Source organism: Corythoichthys intestinalis, chromosome 19, assembly GCF_030265065.1.
Source record: "Corythoichthys intestinalis isolate RoL2023-P3 chromosome 19, ASM3026506v1, whole genome shotgun sequence".
Lineage (NCBI taxonomy): Eukaryota > Metazoa > Chordata > Actinopteri > Syngnathiformes > Syngnathidae > Corythoichthys > Corythoichthys intestinalis.
The window spans coordinates 25,855,207-25,881,459 of record NC_080413.1 but is presented as its reverse complement, the minus strand read 5'-3'; the positions used below and the strand labels follow the sequence as shown (position 1 = coordinate 25,881,459).

At 38.8% G+C, this 26,253-nt stretch overlaps 1 long non-coding RNA gene across 1 annotated transcript in view; it reads left to right on the top strand.

The window, feature by feature from the left end:
* Nucleotides 1–20,382, top strand: part of LOC130908079 (uncharacterized) — a 35,213-nt gene extending 14,831 nt beyond the window's left edge. Inside the window, exon 3 of the long non-coding RNA XR_009061567.1 lies at nucleotides 20,257–20,382. This is a non-coding gene — a long non-coding RNA (uncharacterized LOC130908079). The remainder of the gene's footprint in view (nucleotides 1–20,256) is intronic.
* Nucleotides 20,383–26,253: the final 5,871 nt, after the last annotated feature.

Sequence of the window (26,253 nt, the reverse complement as noted above, 5' to 3'; positions counted from 1 at the left end):
TAAACTAAGACAATAGGCAGAGAGCCGAAAAAGGCAAAAAATACAATACTCAAATACCTGCACAAGGGAGAGATTCAAAAGAAGGCAGCACACGAACAAAAATCCTAGGCAGCGGATACACGAATATAAAGAAACTATAGTGCGAGATGTCAAATGGCGATAAGCAAAGCAATATCTCGGCAGCTTTCTTTGAGATCTCCCGTGCTTAACTTATTTGCTCCCAAAAACGTATAAATACGTTCTATTTTTAATTGTTTCAGTGTCCCAAAGACGTATTTATATGTCTTTTAAGTTTTTTTTAACAAGAGACATCTCTGGGTTCTGATTCAACTTAGCTCCAAAGCACAAAGCTGATAATCAATTTTAAAGCAATAAAACTGGCCACTGGAGGGCAGTAGCGCATTTGGTAAGACCGCCAACCCAATTCAACCGAACAAACGGCCGGCCGCATGGCTGGGGCGCCGGCAGAAGACGACCGAATGGACGTCAAGGATGCCAGGCGGGGGACGACCGAGCAGAACAACCGGGACCGCCAGTGCAGCGGACGATGTCGTTGTGTCCATGCTGAAAAGACTCAAAAAAATCCATTTTTATGAGACAGACGGCGATGAGGGAAAAGTTTACCCTGGCCGTCGCTGCCACAACAGCGTCATCTCTCAGTTAGTTATGTGTAAATAAATTGTTTGCTATCAAAAGCTCTATTTGTCTTGTTGTTCACGTTATTTTGTAAAAGGAAAACATTATTCAGATGTTTGGGATGTAACTACAGCAAAAAATAGCTGTGTGAAAATCGAAGTTATATTTGAAATGTATGCGTTTACAAAAAGCTCAATTTCTCAGTTTTTTTTCATCAGAAATTGGAAAATTGCTCAAACTAAGCTATTTTCTAATGCTTATTTCTAAAGAATGGAAAAGATACAAACTAGTTTTTTTTTCCTGCTGAAAGAAGAGAGTCTTTCTTTTGGTGGGTTACATGTTTATATAGCAGTAGAAGAGAATTTTCTGTGGGCCTTGCAAAATCAGTCAAAATCCAGTAAAACGGCCAGGAGCAAAGGGGGTTGCACCGGTGAAAATGGCTGGGAGCAAATGAGTTAAATGCTGTTTAGATGAGCCAGCACTGGGTGCAGGTGCAACGTCGGGAACGCCCCAACAATCAGCTCTGCAACAAAACACAATCTAACCAGCAGCAGAACGTGACACAAGATGTGAATGTGTGCCACTGCCAACACTAATAATGTCTAAGCAGGGGCTCTAATGCAATGGTTGTCTCCTGGTTTGAGTCTTCATTTAAGTGTATTTGGGGAAGAAATCGCATGAGGAATAGTTATTGTAAGATACAAATCTCCAAACTCACCACAGTGCCGCTACCATCAAAAGCACTGCTTTTGAACCTGTTGAGATATACTGGACATTCTAGCTTTTGGTCATGGAAAATTACTCCACTGCGATAAATTATGGTTGTTCATTTGTCATGATGTGGTTAATCATAGAATAAGACATTGTGTTTTACAACTGCTATGGGACTAGTGTCCAAGGAAGAATAAAACTGTAACTACATACTAAATACCCTTTCATGCATGTGTTAGAATCTGTGGAAAAATCCCAAGAATGCCTGCTGTGATGCATTTTGATCATATGTGGTGTTCTCAGTGAGGAGACATTCTGTCATCTTTGAGTATATGATGTTCCCTCAAGCATCTGCTGTTCATTCTCAAGAGCCCAAAGCTTAGAATTTCTCAGTGGGAGGGAAAATCACATTTTATAGGAGTCTGTCTCCAAGCAGTAGGCTTTACAGAGATATAACATTTAAAATAAGAGAGGACAGCAGAATTTAGGGAAGCTTGGTAGATTTAGCTGCATCATTGATGTCCGTCCCACAGTAGATTGAAACAGTGGACATGCAGCCTAAAGGGTAAATAGAAGAACCTTTTCTTAGTGAAAGTGTTTTTCGTAAAGGAAGCTGGATTGATCGAATGAGCTGTGTAAACTACCTTGTAGATTATTTTTTTTTGCTATGGTTTGTGTTTTTAGAGGTCCTCTTTGAACTGACCACTCTAAAAAATTCACTGCATGTGCAATGGTTTTGTAATATTGCCCATTTTAAAATGAAAGCAAATATGGAGTACCATTTACAGCTTTAAAAGGCAACTCATTTGGAAAGACTTTGTACGTAACTTGACTGTCTGGATTCAGTGGTGGACTGTTACGAAGTAAAAGTAGTTCGTTACTGTACTTAAGTACATTTTTTGTGTATCTGTATTTCGCTTGAGTACAAATATGAAGTGGTACTTTTTACTTTTACTTCACTACATTTTACAGCACGTATCTGTACATTTTACTCCACGACTTTTCAAATTGTCGCCTGCGTTATAAGTGACTTTTGTTTGTTTTTTCTCATTGGGAATTGATAGTTTCGTTTGCAAAATCAATACGCTCCATGCAACTATACCGTAATTAAGCACTAGAGGCAGCAAGTACGAGCAAGATTAAGCAGGTGTTGCACACTCTTGTACAGTAAGTGGCGGTATGCAACTGATGGTCCCTTGTAATCCGCCATTATGCACAGTTTTTTGAGCTTGTTAAGCTTCTGTTTCTGTTCAGTCAATTTTATTGCTTCTTTTTAAATAAATAGTTTTAAATAAAATTGAGCAGTCAATTGAGTTTCTGTTTTTTCGAATATTGGCTCAGACCTCTGTGTTATAAATATATATATATGTATATATCACATTTCTGCAACGGGAGAAAATACTTTTACCTTGCAAATAATTTTAAAGCAAATATTTTTGCACTTTTACTTGAGAATTTTTTTTCTTAGATACTTGTACTTTTAATGAATTAATTTTTTTGCCCCTGTATCTGTACTTTTACTTAAGTAAAAAAAATTAGTACTTATCTTTTCAAACAATGACAAATGCAGGGCAACACTAAGGCAAGGCAAGGCAAATTTATTTATATAGCACAATTCAACACAAGGCAATTCAAAGTGCTTTACATCACATGAAAACCATAAAAATCACATTTAAATCAACACAACGTAAAAACCAAGACAAAAGATCGCATTTAATCACAGAATAAAAATAAATAAATGAAAATAAAACAAAAATAGAAATAAAGCCAAAACTACTACTAATAATAATCATTGAAATCAGCAATGGAGATATGCACAAGAGGAATAGAAGGCAGGTAGATTGAAATATATAGACAGTTATGGATATGCAGTGCTAAACAAAAGCGTTTTTAGCCCTGATTTAAAGGAGCTAACGGTTTGAGCATACTTCAGACGTTCGGGTAACTTGTTCCAGAGGTGAGGAGCATAATAACTAAATGCTGCCTCACCCTGCTTGGTTCTGGTTCTTGGAACATGCAGAAGACCCGTTCCAGACGACCTTAGGGGTCTAGATGTCTCATAGGAATCTAACAAGTCAAGCATGTATTTTGGTCCAAAGCCATTAAGTGTTTTGTAGACGAGCAGTAGTATTTTATAGTCTATCCTTTGACTCACTGGAAGCCAGTGTAGCGATTTCAAAACCGGTGTAATGTGGTCCAGCTTCCTTGTATTTGTGAGGACTCTGGCTGCAGCATTCTGTACTAGCTGCAGCTTCCTGACTGATTTTTTATCAAGACCTGTAAATATATCCCCTAAGAACACTACAAACTAAAAAAGACAATGAGGGTGTGTCTGATTGAGTGGCGCAACAATACGTTGAGCAATGAATGCGCCGCATATCGGTGCTAGCCGACAGGGGGCGCAGTCATGAGTAATCCCGATCACTCCCGGTCCCAGTGAAAACTCTTGCTAGTTCTGTTTTTTTTTATTTTTTTTTTTTAATTACACTTTCAAATTGTTAATTAGGAAAGACAATTGATTATTCTTTTTAGAGTACCGTTTCATGCAGTTTAAAATCAAATCGTCCCCGAGTAACTACAGTATTTAAACAGTACTGCTCATTTTTTCACGCTACTTACGAGGTGTTGACACCATCACATACCACTCTCATGAACTATACAACGCATGGGACCTTCTAAGAAGTTGCCCCAGTTTCACCGATGAGTCATTTTTGCGTACTTTGCTATGTAGGTTCACTCTTTAGCTTTGTCTCTTCCATTGCTTGCCATTTTATTGTGTGCTCGTCTGCCTCCAGTCCATTTGTCTCCGCTGTTCGTTTGTCTCCAGCCCACTTTTACGCAAGCAGCCGGAAGTCGATAATTTGGGGTTTTGGAATGTGTAGTTTTTTTGATGTGGCAACGCAAGTCAAGATAGTGTTGGCCCATGAAAATAAAACTTCAAAAATGGATGATTCGGTCCTCTAGATTGTTTAACACAGGTGAAATGTATTACCATCGCAATCACAGTATTAATAACATTTTAGCCCCTTTCACAAACACATCCCGGTAAATTCCCGTGTAAGGTGGCGCGGGATTTACTTGCTTCGTTGCTTTCATGCATTTAGAGCTGTCCTGAGAATGATGCAGGTTGGACACTTGCGGGGAAGGCTGCTGGTGCGATTTTATTATATAATTTTTGGTCGACACCAGCTTTCACAATGTTGGTCAAATCATGTTTTGTCACAGAACTGTGGGAGCGTTCCCGACACCGTAACTGCAGCCAATTCAAGCTCATCAAGACTGTATTTAAGCCCAGGCGATCCAAGAGAAGGGTGCCGAGATATTAACTTGCTAGGCGCCGTTTGACACCTCTGCCGCCCTTGTTTTGAAATCCCCTACGTTGTGCTGGTAATTGAGTGTATTTTTTTTTGTTGTCTTATCTGTCTCTGCCTACCGCTTAGGTTAGTATTATTGATCCCCGTTGGCCTACTGTCACGGACCCATTGTGTTATTCCCCCTTTTCCGCGATTGCGTGTATTTTTGTTTGAATTTAATAAACTCTTGAACGCTTCCCTCCATTGTTTTCTGCTTTGAGGTTCAACTTTGTTCAACCAGTTGCGGACCCTAACATCGGCAACAAAATAAACCACACATTTCCGAAGATTCAATTCAGTTCAATTCAATTTTATTTGTATAGCCCTATATCACAACAAGGTTGTGTCAAAGGGCTTTGCAGAGGCAATATGATACACAGTCAGAAACAGCAGATGAAATAAATAAAGTTCAAGTCCTGGGCATCCCCCATCCTTGGACCCTCCATGTCGGCAAGGAAAAACTCCAAAAACTCTTTGGAAAAAATGAGAAACCTTGGGGAGTACCACAGTCAGGAGAGATCCACTCCCAGGATGGATAGACAAGATGCACCAGGACTGCTAATAGGAATTAGCAGACGGAGTTCCAGTTTGTAAAGATGCATAAGATAAGGGAACAAGAACATTTCCATCTAGCCAGATGAAACGGGGGGGGGGGGGGGGGGGGGGGTGTGTCAATGAGGACGTCCATCCAGTCAGGGGTCCGGATAGTCAGGAGGCTGCAGCTAAAAAACAACCTCTCCCCAGAGGGGAGGAGGGAAAGGGGACACCGGGTGACTAGTGATGAAGAGAAATAGAAATAAAGTAAGACAAGTGGTAGGTAGAGTGAGAAAAAGGAGATAAGACTCAGTGGCTGTACTTCCCCCAGCATAATAGCTTCTTGTGCAGCTTAGACTGAACTGTGAGTCTAGTCCGATTTCAACCAGCCTGACCATAAGCTTTCTCTAATAGGAATGTTTTTAGTCTAATCTTAAATGTACAGGCTGCCTCGGCTTCTTTAATACTATCTGGAAGCTGATTCCATAAAACAGGAGCTTGGTGGCTAAAGGCTCTAGCTCCTACTGTACTTTTAGAAACCCTGGAAACTACCAGTAGACCTGCATTCTCAGAATGGAGTGTTCTGTTGGGGCGGTATGGAACCAGAGCATCGGTGAGATAAGATGGTTCCAATCCATTAATGGTCTTAAATGTAAGAAGGAGGATTTTAAATTTAATTCTAAACTCGACTGGAAGCCAGTGAAGGGCCTGGAGCACAGGGGTGATGTGCTCTCTTCTATTAGTTCCTGTTAAAAGTCTTGCTGCTGCGTTCTGGACTAGCTGAAGACCTTTTAGAGAACTTTTAGGACAAGCTGCATGTAGGGAGTTACAGTAATCCAATCTTGATGTAACAAACGCTTGAATTAATTTTTTCTGCATCTTTTTAGATAAAATATTTCTAATTTTGGCTATGTTGCTGTTCTGCAGGTTTGTTTAATATGAGCTTTAAATGATAAGTCTGGGTCAAATAGAACTCCTAGGATTAGATGGACAATGGACTCTCTTCCTCAGCTCTACAATCTAGTAGCAATTTAATTTTGTTATGTTTTCAGTTTAATTTGGCAATTTACAGCTTGCTATGTTGATAATTGCGATGTTTGTTTACCACTTTTTGTCTTACTGCGAAGAAAGAGGGAGTGACGATCGGCCCACCATGATATTTACATCAACGCTTGTTTTCACGCCTGGTCTCGGGAATGTCCCGGACATTATACTAAAACTGACCCGTGAAATGTCCGCGTAATCTCCGTATGAGTCGACCCGGGAAATTGTTTTCACATACAAGGGCTGCCTTTTAAATCCTGGGATTTTAACGGTGATTAGGTGTATGTGAAAGGGGCTTTTGATTCTCTTTCACCTCCAACATACTTAAAAAGCAGCAAAGATGCCACCAAAACTGGAGAAAAAAGGGTGTGTGTGTCTGCTTGGTGAGTAGCGTATAGGAAGTGGGGGTGCCATTTTTCATTTTGCATACCCTAACAAGAATGAGTAGTTTCACCCCTGACCATCAGTAGCACCATAAAGAGCGTGCACAGATGTAGGGAGTGCATACAGGCACGTGGAGGACAGACACGCTACTGACTGAGCCACTTTATGATCTCATTTTTCCATTTTGTTCTGTGAGATTCTGAATTTAGTTGTCAATGTGTTATGGATTTGAGGTTTCATTTTTCATGTATCCATCCATTGAGACAGGTAAACTGGAGCTTTTTCCAGTTGGCTTTGGAATGGTCAACAGTCGCAGGTGTCATGTAATTAGGAAACCTTTTCAATGTGTGACTTCAGTGATGGATATTTTTGTGCAGTGAGTGGAAAAAAATGATCATAAGAAATCATATTTTATTGAGCGTTTACTAATACAGAAGCTCAAAAATAGAAAAAGGTTCACAAAAAACTAGCAAGAACACTTATTATTCTGCTCTAACTTTCAATTTGAGGCGAAGGTCGACTTTATTTAAGCCTGATACGTCTGTGGAGAATTTATAATGGAAACATTATTTGAAGGCCTCTATTAAAAAAAAAAAAAAAAGCCGCGCGACAAATTGCCCTCAGTCGGCGAATCCGAGGAATCTCTTTGGTGCTCTGCAAAAGATCCAAACCACACCAGCACACAGACAAAGTCCCTGTGGACAGGATATGTGGGACCTCTTTGGAGCTCAATGAATCCACTGTGTTGCCAGACCAAATGCACCGACATCTGGTTCATCTCAGAGGTGTGTCCTCCAAATCTTGGCCCTATCCTTGTTATGTAATGTCCATACCGTATAGATTACATAACAATTACCTTCAAACCTTCTTACCTTTGCTGGCTAGGCACCTAAACGCTTTGCTGATTGTATGCGTACGTTTACAGCCGCTGAGTATTAGTTCAGAACAGGGATATTTAATGGCTGAATTAGATCAAATGTTGCGTCTTTGATTGGATTCCTTCAGCTGATAGTAGAAGTCAATCTTTTTAGAGGATAGGTTTCATGTTATGAATGGAAGACCCTACAACCAAACATCAGGATTCAGGCCTTTTGATGCCCAGTTAGGCCAGACAGACATAATTAAGTTATAAAATGATACACCTGAAGCTTTAACACATCCAGAAGTTACATAAGTCACAAGGCAAAAAACATCCATAGACGAGTTGCACCGAGGAAGATGATATAATAAAAACACAGTTATGCAAGTCATTTATTAAAATGCTCAATTGGGATTTATCTATTTTCACAATCACTGGCCACTTCATGCTTGGGTTTGGTTTCTCTGACCTGTGTATGCCACGTGGCAAGAACAGCTGCACAGCTCGAAAGGCAAAATACTGACATCCTACTTATGAATTTGGAACAGAAACAACAATAATGATAACATTTTGATATCCAAATACTCAACAGTCCATCGGTATTTGATAAAAACCAAGGGCGTAGGTTTGCATAGGGACGGTAGGGACATAACACTACCAACTTTTCAGGATGCTCAAATTGTCCCCACCAACTTTTAAGCGACCTTATTTGAATTTTACAATGAGTTCAGCTATAAAGGTAATTTAGATTGTCTTCCCTTGTGTTGGTAGGACAGAATTAACCCTACCAATATTAAGTGAATTACTTTTATTATGTTCAGACTTATGTCCACCTCTTTTCACTTGCTGAATGTGCCGGTCCATTTTTTCCCCCTCAAACACACGTTTGATTGGCTGATGACTAGAACCCCCACTTTCACACTATCCCGACAGAAATACATGTCAATATGCTGCCTCCTCCGTCCCATTTGAAGAGGAGGGATATTAGAAGTTTTTTTTTTTTCGGCCATCAACAGCAGCCACCGTAAGTAATGTAAAAATATGTCAATGTTGTGGAGGTGGGGAACATGCCACTAATTTTGCTACTGAAAGTCCGACCTGCATCAGAGTTAGCATAACATTAAACTGTGTGAACTTGCTGACTTTTGAAACTCTAGTAGAAAGCTGCTTAGAGGTGTCTTCCTGTATGTTTTCTACTGTTAACTTTAATTCAAATGTGCATTTATTCATTAATTAAAATGTATTTATTTTCTACATCATTTTAAAAAAGTATATTTGCAGCCTATGCACATTTTTAACCCCACCCCCAATAAAAACAACAACAACAACACAAAAACGCAACCACTGTAAATTTCCTTGAAATGACAGAAGCATTTTGAAAAATGACTTTCTTCATATGAAAATAATTCTAACTATTTTCATTTGTATGTAGTAACCAGCTATTTTTTAGTAATGTATCCAATCTGTTTGGTCTTATTAATGTCCCGTCGCCAGCAAAAAGTGTACATGCAGGTTATGCTGTAATAGTGTCCCTACCAATGTTGAGACCAAACCTACGACCTTGGATAAAACGTATTATAATTGCAGGTGTGGTGTGCTGGGGCTTTTATAGCTAACATTGGGCATGGCACAGGACACACCCTGGATTAGGCATGTGCCAGTTTGACATTTTGACGGTATGATAACCATATACAAAAATACTATAGTTTCACGGTATCACGTTATTGCAATTATAGCTCTAAAATGTGTTATTTTGAGATGTATGAGTTAAAAAAAAAAAACTTTTTCCACTGAACAGGATTTTTTAAATTTTCACAACATTATGGCAAATTGGAACACCAACATTAATATAATGTTAAAATATATAAATAACAAATAAATAAATAAATAACTGCTCAACATTAGGGCAGGATCCCTTCGTAATATAGAACTGGACTTAAGCAATATGATCAAATTGATTTTTCAAATTGATTGTGTGTATGACTCGTATCATTAATTACACATTATACACACACACACACACACACACACACACACACACACACACACACCCTCTCTCAACACAAGTGGGAAGTCGCAAGAGAGAAAAAAACAACAGGTTGTATTATAAAAATGTTATTTTGAACAGATGTTTACAATGGCGGAAGGCGTTACAAAAGTAGGGTAATGGTAGAGAAGCAAGTTAGCCATCTTGTCATGCTAACTTGCAGTGTTATCTGCCTCGTTAACAAGCTTACGTTACAGTATTTGTTTTACCATTGCTAGACACACTAAATACACTGGAGTGAACTCTCGTAGCGGGTGGGAAAGGTTCATGACAGCTTTTCCTTCCTTAAATTCTGTGTAATGTGATGATGGTCACGTAAATGTGAAATCATGTTGAAGGTGTTGCTTCCCCTGGTAACCACCCTGTGAAGCATGTCGGCTGTCCTTCCTCCTCTAAGCCGCAGCTGTCTGTTTCCTTTCGGTACCGAAGTACTTCCATACTAGGGACTTTGTCTTTTTTAAGGGAGCAAAAGCTCAGGTGTAGTGTCACCGACAGCCAGAGGACAGAGCAACGACTGGAGGGGGAGGGGTGAGCACTGCCGCTTTAAGCCACGGATTTCTTGCTGCATTTTTGGAACATAAAAAATAGCTAATACCGCACTACGATATGATAATGATTTTTAGTGGTTTTGAAACCGTGACGTTTTCATACCACGGTAAACTTTGAAACCGGTAACATGCCCAACCTGGACTGGTCAACAGTCCATTTAAATACAAATTCACTGTCATGTCTGCCTCATGTCTGTGGACTAATTTAGAGTCTTTGTTTGACCTAACATGCATGTGCTTGAAATGTGGGAGTAGATTGAAGTACTTTGAAAATACATGCAAAAACTGGGAGAACAATATTTTTTAAAAATACGTGTTTACCACTGTGGTGGATACCTCTACCATCACAATTGCAAGTGCTGTTTAGATTTCTACTAAATTGATTATTTAATTGATATTTTGAGTAAACCATTATTTGGACATGTATTTTCTAATGGGTGCACGCTTTAGTTAATATTTTTCTGAATATTTACTTGAATCTGATTTTGATTTGAGGTAATGACCAAGCTGTGGAAGACTTGGCACCTACCATCTGGTGGGGGGGAGTTATTTAAGTTGATTTAAGTATGATTGTTTTTAATAATGTTTCCTCTGTTTATTTAAATGCACATTAGTTGATTTATTGTTTGATGTTAATGTATGTATTTTTTCCATTTGTTGGTATCTAAGTAACCTGATAATATTTGGTACATTTGTTATCATACCTCCCCCAGATGGTCGTTTAGGAGAGTCCACCCTTATTTAAACAGCCGCAGATAATTGCCTGTAGGTCAGTTTGGTTGAAGCCTATTGTTGTTAAGTAGACCCTTTTTAAGTTGTGCCCAAGAAAATTTTGTTGAAGTTGTTTTTGTGAATTTATTGCATTAATTTGTTTTCCTAAGTTGAAACACCAGTGTCGTTCTGTCTGTTTGGTCCACTACAACCACAAAACAATATGATGTTTTTTGTAGTCAATTTTTTCTGTTGGGGGAAAGAAATAACAAAACGGATGCTTTATTGTCTTGATAATAGACTCAAACGAGTATACTAATCATACAATTAACAGCTGTAAAAATGGCTATGGTAAAATAGGGCTTAAAAAGACACTTGCGCAATAGTGTACACCTATTAAAAGCATTCAGCTGTGGAAAGATTTAAATTGCTTTGTTATGTGTTAAAACAAAGTAAATGATGAACAACAGCCTACATTAGACCCCCATGCTTGTGTAATGCCTGTTGTATTTCTTACAATGTTCCGTGTAGCTAAAGCTTAACTTGTATACCTTCTTTTCCGCATTCAAGTTGATCCCGGATAATCCCTGGAACTCGTGTTTCCTGCAAGCAGAATTTGAGGCTGGAAGTGAAGTGGTCAGTGCTATAATATTTATGTACAAGAACAATACTAAATATATAGTATTAGTTTTTTGTACTATACTTTAAAATTTTGAAAGAAAAAAAAAATTCCTATTTATTGTGTGTGCATGTTTTAAAATCTAAAACTGACATTTCAATGAAGTTGAGGGAAGGATACAAACTGTATTGTTTATAATAGCCTGCCTAGAAACGTGAACGATTAAAATTGCTACCATCCAAAATGATAATAAAATAAGCCTCAGCAGCTGCCAAAATCTCATTGTATTCGTGAAGCTTTTGTTAAGCCGCTCATTGTACTCTGACCCAAATTGACCCTTAACTGCATTCTCTTAATTATTCTGTGAACTTCAGGGTGGGGCAAGGGTACTGCTCGATAACAGCCGGAACGCCAGAATCTGTTTTGGTTTAGATGGAATCACGCTGGGAGTGCTGAAAAGCACACATTCCATCCCATTTTGCTTGTGTGCAGCCTGACGGAAGGCTGCTGTGATTTGTTCTCTGTCTACTTTTATTAGCCTTATCTGGCCCGCTGCTGACACTCAAGTATGCTTCGAGCTCAATGTGTCTGAGCCCTCATTGGCAGATATGATGGAAGCTACCTTCACACCTCCACATCAAGAGGGCAGCTGAGGCAAATGCGTGTGGAAATTACGTAAGAGCACATTTGATGGAAACACCGTGGATTTTATTGTTATACCGAAATAAAACGTGCACCTGTATTCTAGTGATGCACTGTGAAATAAGGGATTGTTTTTCCAATAAAAGTAGTTTACAGTATTTCAATGAACTAAGATGAAGGGCGTTAACTTCTGGAGTATGAGGCAGACGTGCTATCAGCGACGACCACGCAGCATGGAATGTTTTAAAGGGCATCTGAAGAGCTTTACGGATTTCAGTGTAATTTTACGAATACAAATTTTGGACGATATTGTCAAAACAACCATGTCATTTTTAAAGCGTAACTGCGAGGATAATTTTTCTTTTTTTAGGGTTTTTTTGCACTCTCTTAATAGTCCCTTCCCAAACCTGGAAGTGTGACGTAAATTCCTGAACGCAACAGCGAGCATAGCACAGGAACGATATCAGTGATATTATCTACAATTTATCCCGACACTGCTGGCCAAAAGTGTTGGCACCCCTGAAATTATGTCAGATAATGTTCAATTTCTCCTAGAAAATGATAGCAATTACAAATGCTTTGGTAGTAGTATCTTCATTTATTTTGCTTTCAAATGAAAAAACACAAACGAGAATAGAAAAAAAAATAATAATATTATCATTTTACACAAAACTCCAAAAATGGGCCAGACAAAAGTATTGGCACCCTCTGAAATAACAAGTGATGCTTCTCTAATTTGTGTAATTAACAGCACCTGTTACTTACCTGTGGCACATAACAGGTGGTGGCAATAACTAAATCAAACTTGCAGCCAGTTAAAATGGATTAAATTTGACTCAACCTCTGTCCTGGGTCCTTGTGTGTACAACATTGAGCATGGAGTAAAGAAAGAAGACCAAAGAACTGTCTGAAGACTTGAGAAGCAAAATTGTGAGGAAGCATGGGCAATCTCAAGGCTACAAATGCATCTCCAAAGACCTGAATGTTCCTGTGTCTACCGTGCGCAGTGTCATCAATAGGTGTAACGGCCACGGCAATGTGTCTTACCTTCGTAGATGTGGACGGAAAAGAAAAATTGACGAGAGATTTCAACAAAAGATTGTGCTGATGGTGAATAAAGAACCTTGACTAACATCCAAACAAGTTCAAGCTGTCCTGCAATCCGAGGGTACAACAGTGTCAACCCGTACTATCCATCGGCGTCTGAATGAAAAGGGACTCTATGGTAGGATACCCAGGAATACCCCACTTCTGACCCGGAGACAGAAAAACGCTAGGCTGGAAACTTACCTGAGAAAGCCAGAAATGTTTTGGAAGAATGCTCTCTGGTCAGATGAGACAAAAGTAGAGGTTTGGGGGAAAAGGCATAAACATAGAGTTTACAGGAAAAAAATGAGGCCTTCAGAGAAAAGAACACGGTCCCCACAGTCAAACATGGCGGAGGTTCCCTGATGTTTTGAGGTTGCTTAGCTGCCTCTGGCACTGGGCTGCTTGACTGTGCATGGCATTATGAAGTCTGAAGACTACCAACAAATTTTGCTGCATAACGTATGGCCCAGTGTGAGAAAGCTGGGTCACCTCAGAGGTCATGGGTCTTCCAGCAGGACAATCACTCCAAACACACTTCAAAAAGCACTAGAAAATGGTTTGAGAGAAAGCCCTGGAGACTTCTAAAGTGGCCTGCAATGAGTCCAGACCTGAATCCCATAGAACAGCTGGTGAGAGATCTGAAAATGGCAGTTTGTTGAAGGCACCCTTCAAATCTCAGGGACCTGGAGCAGTTGGCCAAAGGAGAATGATCTAAAATTCCAGCAGATAATTGTAAGAAATTCATTGATGGATACCGGAAGCAGTTAATAAAAGTCGTGCTACCAAGTATTAGGCTGAAGGTGCCAATACTTTTGTCTGGCCCATTTTCTGAGTTTTGTGTAAAATGATAATGATTTAAGTTTTTTTCATTCTCTTTTGTGTTTTTCATTGCAAGCAAAATAAATGAAGAAATTACTACCAAAGAATTTATGATTGCAACCATTTTCTGGGAGAAATTGAGCATTATCTGACAGAATTGCAGGGATGCCAATAGTTTTGGCCAGCAGTGTACATGTTTGAACCTGAGGCGTTAGATGATGACGATTTACTCGGCACGTCACGAAAAGGAGAGTGGTAGGCATCTAGCATCGTGATTTTTCTCTGAACGAAAACAGACGAGTATTATTAGGGTTGTTCCGATCATGTTTTTTTGCTCCCGATCGTTTTAATTTGAGTATCTGCCGATCCCGATATTTCCCGATCCGATTGCTTTTTTTTTTTTTTTTTGCTCCCGATTCAATTCCAATCATTCCCGATAATTTTTCCCGATCATATACATTTTGGCAAAGCATTAAGAAAAAAATGAATAAAACTCGAATATATGCATTCAACATACAGTACATAAGTACTGTATTTGTTTATTATGACAATAAATCCTTAAGATGGCATTTACATTATTAACATTCTTTCTGTGAGAGGGATCCACAGATAGAAAGACTTGTAATTCTTAAAGGATAAATGTAACTTTGTATATTGTGACTAAATATTGCCATCTAGTGTATTTGTTGAGCTTTCAGTAAATGATACTGCAGCCATTTAACTTCTGCCCAAATGCATGATGGGAAGCATGACTGTGCGTAGGGGGCACCAATTGATATATCTTCTCTGCGTTGGGAAAGAACATAGGGTGTTAAGAAAATGATTAACAACTAACAGAGGTTGCGCTAGACTTTTTCGTTGTCTGTCATTTTGACTGACAGGGTCATAAAATTCCGGTCATAATCTATTTTTACCCGTCACTTAAATTTTAAAAATGATAATAATGACATATTCAATAGTATTTAGTTTTCATTCATTTTTAATTAATATTCTGTCCGAACAAGCTTAACAGAGAATCCACACCGTGCCATCACACATCAAGCAGATGAATATGTAACTTTTTCTCCGCAGTGACAAAAACAGCTGACTGTGGCCCCAGTAGGTAGGCTACATATGGAACAATGAAATTAACAGTTCACCTGCTGTGGCCTGAACGCAGTCTCACACATTCCTCCTGGTGCGCATGGACTTGAATTGCGTGCCCGCTTGTGCAGTCCCTCTTTTTTCACCTCTTTTATCAACACCATTGTCGTTTTGGGGCTTTTTGAAGAAACTTCGGACACTCAGTTGCCTTGACATATTTCCGAGTAAGGCCAACGGCGTCATGCATCAAGAGAGACAATAGCTAATTAATATGCTCACTCGCCACCCTGTGGTCTGGGGTGTGAATTGCAACCTGTCAAAATGACAGATGGACTTCAGTTTTTTCTGTCATCGTTTTAAAAAACCGGTCAACGACGGAAAATATTCTGTTAACGCGACAACTGCAACTACATTTCTTCCCCACATTGCCCCCCACGTTATTTTTAATTGCTGAGAGAGGTATAGTAAGGCTTTAGCCACATAAAAAATGGCTTCAAAGGCTGTCAAAATTCTCTCTACTCATTATACGCTACCTTTTAGCGCTATCTATAGGTAAAGCGGCGTTTTTATAGATTGAACGCGACAATGCATGAGTGGGTCTTGCAGTGCATGCGTTAATTATTTAACGTGATTAATTAAAAAAAATAATCACCGCTGTAAACACAATAAATTTGATAGCCCTACTTTAAGCCAAAACTATTCTGGATGCGTGTAAGACATTTTATCTGTAACGTTAAATACAATTAGAAAACAATTTAAATAAAAAATATATATGTATATTAAAAAAAAGACATGTCCGATATTTTTTTGCCGATTCCGATACTTTGAAAATGACGTGATCGGACCCAATCGATCGGGATGCCGATCGATCGGGACATCTTTAGTATTTATATAGCTCTCGTAATAAATGTAACGAATCGGGTTATAATGTATCAGGTGTATTTGCATGCATTCTTAAATGCAACAAGTGACTTACGGGAGTGCAACGGAGCGAGACGTTTCCCGGTTGTCGCGGGGTTTTTTGTTGGCGTCGGCTGTGGTCTGTTGTTCTAAAAATAAAGAAATGTAACCTGACCAAACGGGTAACTCTTTGTCGACGTTACAGTATCGAATTGACATGAATAGACAACCTGTCAGCTGTCTAATGACAGTCAAGCAACAACAACAAAAACAGGTCGCGATGAAGTAATAAACGTATCAATTTGCCAGTAAGGGTCTACAAAAACCAAGGTTGTATCCTCCTAGACTTTCTAAGCCGCCGTCGCTGAAATGTTGAAAACAAAGATGCGATCGAGGAGCCAGGGAGAAGTTCTTCCTCTTGACTCTCACAAAAGATGTCCAAATCCTTGCAGAAGATTTTTTGCCACTCATAGAGTCTTGAGCTTTTGTGTGAGCAATTCATTGCTCCACATCGAAATGGCATGATGAATCTCGCGAGTAAAACCCAGAAAATGTTTGCAATGTATGGCGAGGATAGCGTGGTGCTATACTTTCGTATTAGTGTGCTGGCGAGGTCTTCAGGAATTAACGTCATCAGGTAGGAGCCGGCTCCATGGTGCGTCCCTCGTTGCTAATGTGTTGCTATGGCAGTAACTCAAAAAATACGCAGTCAATTCAAAAAAATTTGGGTCATGTGAGTTTTGAGACAGCGACTGATGCATTCATTACAATTTAACCGAGTAAAATGGTCTAAGAAAGTCTTCAGCTGCCCTTTAAATAAGCGATAACTGGTTACATTTTGATTCAGAGAGTAGTCCGTCCTCTGGCAGTGTAGCATAACAATAGCAAATAATACAATTGGTATTTTACAATTTGTTGAGGCAAATTTTGAGTGCTCTTTTTAGGATTTGCTTTACATTAGAACTTTTAGCCATGTTGATAAGCAGTTCGACTTCAATCCATGCAGAAATATCTTACCATATCTACCATTATAGATTTTTAACGCTCAGTGCGCTCACCATTCTTAACAGGCAGCAACAAGAAATAAAGTGCTTTCGAGCAGTTTTACTAGCCACACGAGACAACCTGTCATGCCCCCTCCCCCTTCACTCTGGTGGGGAAGAGGAGAAGGGTTGGTGGTGGCCAAAGCATACGCTCCAGAACAGAAGTCTAACAAATAAAGGCAGGAAATTAATGACATTCCCCAAACTATTAAGCTTTCTTTTTCTTTGATTAAATGTATTAAATATCCCACTCCCTACCTAAGACCTTAGATAATAGATAAACATACATCTGTACCTTTTTTATTTTATAAAACATGCACATCTGCATGTTCTCCTTGCACTTGTGTGAGCTTTATTTGAGTATTCTGGCTTCCTCCCGTACTACACAAAAAAACCACAAACAATAGCCACAGAAAATCTATACATTTGTGTTGCTCAATTGGTTGTATCCTCGACTTGACAAGTGTTCTTTATATGTTTGTTGTTAAGTCAATAAATTTGATTTGGATCAATCATTTATATCGAAATATTCCTGAACATGGGTTAGGTGAAAGAGAAAAAACCTGCAGAAGGCCAGTAGACTGTGCATGACCTTGTGAGTTGGAGTTGAGCAAACTTGATGGGAGACACAAGATGAAGATGGATGACAGCATGAATAGCACTCGCATTATTCGCAAAAGCTGATGCTCAATGGACTATTTGTCTTTGTCATGTGCCAGACAGGTTAGTGTTACATTTTCACTTCAATATTGAAATACAACTTTTCTGTATCGCCTATACTGTACATATTTAAAGATTGTCAAAGAAAGCCACACAAGATAGACTGGAATTTCTGAGAATTATGTTGGAGTTGGCATGTCTGCCCCCTTGCCTGCTTTCCCCTGGAATGGTGGCAGCAGTGCAAGGTCTGTCCAACAGCTCCAACGGTAGTAGTTGCGTTCTCTGCATGACTAACACGTACATCAGAGTGGGTACACCCATGACTAGGTGCCACTAGACACATACCGGTATAAAAACTGTTGTCATGTTTCATGATCACATAGCTAAAAGTTGAATGTCCTTATACCAGGTTCCTAACTACAAATGCTTATATTGCTCGTACACTCAGTTTACCCTATCACACTGTTATCTGACCTATCTTCCCTTTTCTTATCCTTCAGTATCCCCTCCACACATTACGTCCCCTTAGAAAGCAGTGTTGTCACTAACGCAGTACTGTAATCTGATTACTTTCTTTCAGTAAAGAGTAATGTAACGTGTTCATTCATCCAGAACAGTAATCTGATTGGTTTCTTTCCTTAGTGTCTGTGCATTTTTATTCTGTTATTGCCTCATAATGTATGTAGAATGAAGACTTTTGTAGTTATGTACGAAGAGCATTTTGAATAGATATTGTTAGAAAAGTTCCCGCTACGTGTTCGTTTCCCTGGTAACCGCTTTTAATTCTTCCTGTTTTGTCTCGAGTCACACACGCTAAGTGTTTTGGGACTGTGTGAGAAAGGGGTGTGCCACTGCGAGTGTACGTTCAAGCCGAGTGCAGCCACCTGTTGAGATGTGTGAGGGAATGTTGATTTGTTTGCGTTCATGAATGAACGTGAGTATTTTTCCTTCATTATGGAGGGTTCCAGCAATAGGTTGTAGCCGCTACATGCATGGCCATTTCGTAGCTTTGCTGTTGCAACGGTGGGTAGTTGTCGACCATTGTTTACATCATATTCGTGTTGAACATTTATCTCGCTAGGTGACATGTTCGTTTTGCATCTTTGGGATGTGTTTTAAGTCTGATTGAGTGTAAAGTGCTTAGTTGCCGCCACGTTTTGTGGCCAAATTGACCGTGTGTATGTATTGCGTACTTCCGGGCTGTGCGTGCGCATCCACGCCCGCCCCCACCTTTGTGTTTATTGCACTATGCAATTCATTTGTGTGTTGTTGATGATTGTGGAGTCAATTTGCATTGTTTTATTTTGGCACTGATATGCCGTTAACGCTAAACCCTAACCCGAAATTCAGAATTTTTGACATTAGGCTTTATCTTCTGGTTAGCAAGGTTTAATTAGTCGGTGGAATTGATTTCAACAAATTCCATGCAGTTTGTCAGTTAATTGTTAGTTTCAGGGCTCTGGAATGGCTAAGCTAGAGCGAGTCAATGGTGGTTGAAATCAACTCCATCGACTAATTAAACCTCCACTGGCTCAAAGATTAAGCCTTATGTGAAAAATTCTGATCTTCCCCTATAAATTCAATTATCGGAAAGTCAATTAGTTTTGATTCTTATGTTGGGGCGGCAAAGGAATCAAAATTGGTAAAAAATAACCGATAAATTACTTCTAAACTAACTTAGTTACTTTGATAATAAAGTAATCAGTAAAGTCGCTAGATTACTTTTTTAGGTGTAATCAGTATCAGTAATTAAATTACTTTTTCAGGTAATTTGTAACAACACTGTTAGTAAGAGAAGTCTTATCAGCTACTTACATCTAGGCCGCATGCATTCAATCATGTTTTGGTATCACTATTCCCTCCGTTCATTCTTCCTCTCTACCCCCCTGATGCTATCCTGTCCAGCGGCATTCTATGAATAAACAACACAATATTAACAAACACACTGGGGTTTTACTAAACTCCCATATGGAACATTAAAACTGTTCCATCATTTAAAAACGATCGAATTTACAGGACAAAAATTAAACAAATATAATACAATGAAGAAGTGACAAAATGGCTTTTGAGAAAATAAGTGTAACACCAAGCAAAGATTTAGCCTTTGCTTTGAAAGTAAAAGGACACCCAGCAGTTTATGTATACTGGGGTTATCATTGTGATTTTTTACATTAGTTTGATTATCTTAAACATTAAGTGAGAAAAGTGTAATAATAATTAATTGATGAAATAATTAATTAATATTATAAACAAGTAAGAATTTCAGAAGGGCTAATACTTTTAATGGCATGGGGATTGCATATAAATGTCATGATATAAATATAAAACTTATTAAATAACATGCATGGAATTACCACAGTCTCAATTACCAACACCTATTGAGTCTTTTTTTTTTTTTGCCTGATTTCTAAGGACTATAATAGAAAGTCTAAATTTTTAGTTTATTTATAGCTGGCATACCTAACACTCAAAAGTGAAATTGCATCCATGGTGTTATCCACATCAATTGGCCAACATTCATGGTCCACTGAAAATCTACTTCTCATGTTATTATTATTGGTATATGCATTGAAGGAACCTGACCTTCTAGCCAGACCGCCGGAATCACGCCAGCCGAACAGCCGGACCCGCGCTGGCGCAGATCCAACGAGCCGGGCCAGCGGGACCCCCAGCAATCCGGCCAGAAGGGCAAACTCCACGCTGATTATCTTACTTTTATCTGATTTGTATCTGATTTTATCTGTGTTTCTGACTGTTTTTGCTTTTACTCTTATTTTTAGTCTTTTTATTATTTTTTTTACATGATAATGTAGAGCACTTTGAGATTTTTTTTTCAAATGTAAAGTGCGTTATAATTAAAATGTTCTATTATTATTGTTATTTTGAAAGGTTTAAAGAAGGCTCACCGAAAACAAGTTGACAATTTATTCAGGTCGACACCGACCAAAACTGCAAGGCAAAACAGAAACACCCAGGCGAGGAGGAAAACTCGTTCCAAGTTCACCATATCAGAAGTCAACAAAAGGTTCCCGAGGAAAAAATGACAAATATTAGTTAATTATTCATAGAGGTGTGCATCGGCACTGCCCTCACGATTCGATTCGATTACGATTCGGAGGGCCACGATTCGATTCGATTCGATTCAGAGGGCCACGATTCGATTCGGTTCGATTCAGCAATGCATCATCATGCATTAAAGCCTGGGATGCATTAAAATGCTAAAGCAAAGCATATTTTTCGTGAATCATGAGGCAACAGAATCGGTCAGACATTAAACAACTTTTTATAGGCTCTTGTGTCATTCCTGGTTGTAGTCAAATGAAAATAGTAATATATATTAAAAAATAAATAAATAAATAAACACAGCATTTAATTAGTGCTTTGAATGAGACCAGGGCTTTCTTTTTTTTTTTTTTTTTTACACACAGTAGCAGCCTTTCATTTTTTTACACACCGCATAAGTTTGGTCATTTCCCACCAACCTCATAGAAGCCAAAATGTCTCCATATGCCTGCTTTCAATGTCTTTGGTGCGTCAATAATCTTTCGCGCTCCCTCTTTCTCCGCTTCAGCCATTGTTGTTATGTCTTATCGCTCTGCTTTCTCGATTGGCACTGCGCAGTTGCGCATGTCTGTGACGTTACTCCCGTGAGGAAGCAGATTTGGGTTCCTCGTCCCCCCTGCATTTCTTGTACAGTAGCTCCCTCTACAGGTAAACATGAGAATAATACAAATGGGGAAACCAAATCCATTGCATCACTGGAAGATTTTTGAACGGACTTATATATTTTAATATGTGCTGAATCGATTGGGCTTGTTGCCCGCATCGAATCGCATCGTCCATGGCCCGCATCGGGATGCATCGCCGCATCGATTATTGTTGACACCAGTAATCAGTCTTTTGAAGGCTCTCGCGGGGCGGGCCGTGGGCAGAAAGAAGGGTGTGTTTGGGATTATTGTCTGTTTGTGGACTGGAAAGGAGGATTCGGGAGTTACTGTTGTTCGGGCAACAAGGGTTGTGGATTTTACCACCTCACCGTCAAAGGGGCTCTTGGAGTCTTGTCAGTCGTGTTATCAGTTTGATATCGGGCGTTCTCTGGTGCTCCTTGTGTTGGGACAGAGCATCCCGCCATTTGTTCTGGACTGTCCCGCAGAACTGATTGCGAGAGTTGGTGCATCAATCTTGCTCATGACGCACGTTGGGCTTCTGTGATAAGAAAGTGTCGTATATCTTTTATGCCCTATATTCTGCTTGTTTTCCTTAAACTATGGTATAAGTGATATTTATTTTATATTAGGTGTGTTAGAGTGACGCAAACAGTTAGTACCTTTTCTCGGAGGCACCTTCTGTCTCCTTCAGCATACATCCGGTTGCAAATCCACATGTACTGCAAAAACTTATACAAGTGTAGGGAGACCATCTAACAGCTGACCGCCTGTTCCATACAACTTCTTCTTGCCATCACAACGTTCCTTTTCGATCAAGTTGCTGATTTTCCCTCCCGTGCTTATCAAAGGGCCATTATGGGCCATTTTCATGACACAAACACGCTTTTGTCCACCACGCCGTCCTTTCAGGAAGACTCAATCATCATTTGGGGGAGGCAAAATCAAATTCTTTGAAGTGTTGATGTTTCCAGGGGAGTCGACCTGGTTCAAGCAAATTATTCAATTATTATTGTGTAATTCAGCTGTTTTGATGAAATGCTTGAAACAAAATGAGTTAGATAGCAATAATTACATCACTGTTGTAGTGTAGTGTATTAAATAGTTGTAAATAAAGGGCAAATCTATATTCTGCTGTTGCAGTCAACCAGCAAAAAATATTTACAGTTGCCTTTATAAGTATCAAATAAATGTTGTCTGTGAAAACTCAGATTTTGTGTCGGCCATCAAGAAAGAGTTAAAGCGGGGAAAAATAACTATTGTTTGTTTTAGCTTCAACATAATTTAATAGTCTTAGAATGGCAGGATGTTCAAATTTAGATTGTGCATCATTACCTTAATTTGTTTCCTCAGCTTTCATGGATGAACAACAATATTTCACTTTGAGAAAAAAATGCAAGATACAATCTTTCAATTGTGCACATGGAAGCTATGTTTGTGGAAAATGCTGACATAGTGGTGGAACAGTAGGTAATGACTTAAAGTCTCAAATACAAATATAAAAAAATCATATGTGGTGGAATTAATCTGTGTAATAGGTTTTTTTTTTTCTTTCTTTTTTAACAACTGTCCTTTCTTTGTGTATTTAAACTATACCTTTCTGACAAAGATAAAAATGGTTGTCATAATGGTATAGTTTAAATTGATCACATGAATGTGCCCTCAGATAAAACATCTGTGTATAAGTAGTTAAATGTATGTTTGTACAGTAGGGAAAAAATGGATGTCAGCGCTTCATTAATAGCTCATATGTGATTTGATCTTCCTTTCTTTTAATCTTATTCTATTTTATTTTATTTTATTTCTTATTTTATTTCATGTCATGTGACATAGTCTAATTCTGAGTGATAAACCCATTATTGTTTGCGTAATTTTAGATTCAGACTAGGTTTATACAATTCAACTACAATTGAATTGGTGGCACTTTGTTGACCTTAGACCAGACATGTCCAAAGTCCGGCCCGGGGGCCAAATGCGGCCCGTGGTCAAGTTTCATCCGGCCCCCAGCCTCTGTCATAAAATCAATAACATCTGGCCCGCACACAGACTTATTACATTGGTCAGCAGTATTGCTACCAGCATATGAAGTAGTTTACACACTAAATGTTGCTCCTCATTCACCCATTAAAAGGCAGCAGCACTCTAAGCAACATTACCCCGTGTGACCCTTTACTTCCAATTTCCTAAAATGGCGACAATCACCTAAAAAAAGAAAGTTGACTGCGGCGGCCGATGCTTCAAGGATAGGTGGAAATTGGACTATTTCTTCACTAAAATACGCAACAACTATGTCTGCCTCATTTGCAAAAAGACAGTTGCTGTTTTTAAAGAGTTCAATGTGAGGCGATATTACCAAAGAAGACATTCTGACGTGTACGACAAGATTACAGGGAAGATACGCAGCGAAAAATTGAAGCAACTTGAAGCTAGTTTAATTTCACAGCAGCAGTATTTCGCAAGAGCTCGAGTCGAAAGAGAACGCCACAAAGGATAGTTGTGAGATTGTTGAAATTATTAATTAAAAAAAATAATAAAGCAAATGTGATACACAGAATGGCTTGCTAACATTTGCTTAAATATATTGTTTTACGTAAATGACGTCAGTCAAGGTCGGCCCCCCACATTTTTACCACACCAAATCTGGCCCCCTTTGCAAAAAGTTTGGACACCCCTGCCTTAGACTCATGGATAGGGGAGGAGCGCATAAAAAAAAAACTTAATTACAACTAAAGATGCACCTGTACCGATAGCAGTATCTGCAATGGGGGCCGATCCGGCTCAAAAAGGTGATATCGGCAAGTACCAACAAAGAGGGCGCCGATACCATTTACCGGTCCAGTATAATAACACTTGATCGCAGCGTTTTTTTTCCTCCTGACGCTCACTACACTCTCTGTTGTGTGATGACACGTGATCACTTTACATGCCAAGCAGCTATCGCTATTGACCTGCTCCAGACAAATGAGAGCGGGCCAATAGCCACTCTTAACCAATGCCGGGGTAGCTTTTTCATATGTAGGAAAAACATGAGACAAAAATGTCAGCAGTCTGGACATATTTCATTTTATAATCTCCATCGAGTACAATAACTGCATGCAAGATTTGCGGTGGAAGTGGAGTTAAATCGGCCAGTTTCAATACCTCTAATCTGATAAAACATTTGAAGATGAAACTTGAAAGAACACAAAGAGTTTGAGGCTACAACAGCAGCAACTGATACCAAGAGAAAGGTCAGCTCACTTTGTCCACTTTTCTTTTCTTTTCTTTTACTGAAAGAAATGCCGCAGTAATTTGAGACCTGTTTCAAAAGTAGGGTTGCCACCTTTCAGAAATAAGGGACGCCCCTCTCGCGCCCAAAGCCATACAGGAGACAAATGAAGGGACATTCCCAAAACTCCTAAAATGTATCAATTTATATATATTCCGTATTGGTTCAATACAGAACACAAGTTTTAATTCCCAATTCGGAACAAATTCTTATTTCAAAGGACGGGTGGCAAGCCTATTGAAAAGTGCTGTAGAAGTAAACTAAGCTAAGTGGCTAAGTGTGTTGCTGTTAGTGCACAGAGAAGGAGGCTAAAGGAGAGAAAGGATGCTGGTCAATTATTGTTACTTGTAATTTCATGAAGAGTTGCACTGTTTGGCCTTTGAAATCCAAAACCCTGGGTTTAAAAAAGTTTATTAATTATTCATTGATTGTATTTTTACTTTCTTACTGTTGGGCTAGTATTATACATGTTTTAAATTCACAAATTTAGCACTATTTTGGCTTTTGAGAGCCAAAAGTTAATTTAACTATTGTCACCCATATCACGTATGCAGTAAAAAGTTCTACTGGATTCACTTTGTATGTGTATATATACATACAGTATATTTCAAACAAAGTGGTATCGGTATGGTATCTGTACCAGCCGATACTGCACAGCCAGTTATCGGTATTGGGGCTAAAAAATGGTATTGGTGCAACACTAATTACAACTATTAGTTCACAATCCAGTGATCTCTTGGTTTTTTTGTGGTTAATGGGGCCCGATTATTATTGTATTTTTTGGGGTGTGTTGATTGTATTTATTCAGATTTGACAGCATTGGAAAGAGAAACATAAAAAGCATGTTTTTTTCCCTTTTTACACCCAAAGTAATAATAATAATTTAAAAAAACTTATGTATCAGTACCTCCGCGACCCTCGTGAGGAAAAGCGGCATGGAAAATGAATGAATGAATGAATATTTTAATAAATGTTTTTAAGCACTGATAATGTAATAATTGATGATATTAATTATATAAATATATATATAAGAAAACTTTTGTACATGTATACATGCATATATCTTAACACTTTCAAATAAAATACGGTATTTTTTTTAAATTGAAAAAAATCCGCGATGTACTGAGGGCGTGAAGTTTGAAGCGCGAATGTAGTGAGGGATCACTGTACTACTTTCTTAAAATAAAACGTTTCACCTTGTTAAATATTTACAACAGATATTCGCGTATTTAGACAGTTACTGTATAGTTTTGACCAAATTCACTATTAAATTTTTTTGCTAGTTTATCAATTACTCATCTTCAGTACTTTGAAATCATCAATTTATCATGATTTAAGACTATCTGACCCCTTGAAACTTCTTATAATAGAATGATAGACAGGACCAAAACAATGATGTGATCAAAAAAAAAAAAATAAAGAGAGTGTGCCTTCAGATGCAGAGAATGCAAAAATGGTTTTCTCTCTTGGCTCATGATTTAATCTTGTAGTTGGATTACAGGGGAACAATGACTCTCTTTGGTACATTTAAACGGACACAGGCATGTTTACTGGCTACCTCGGAGGACATCAACCATAAAAGCTCCTCTCTTATACTGTAATCTTTCTATCAAAGTCCCTGAAAACACAGGAGCCAGC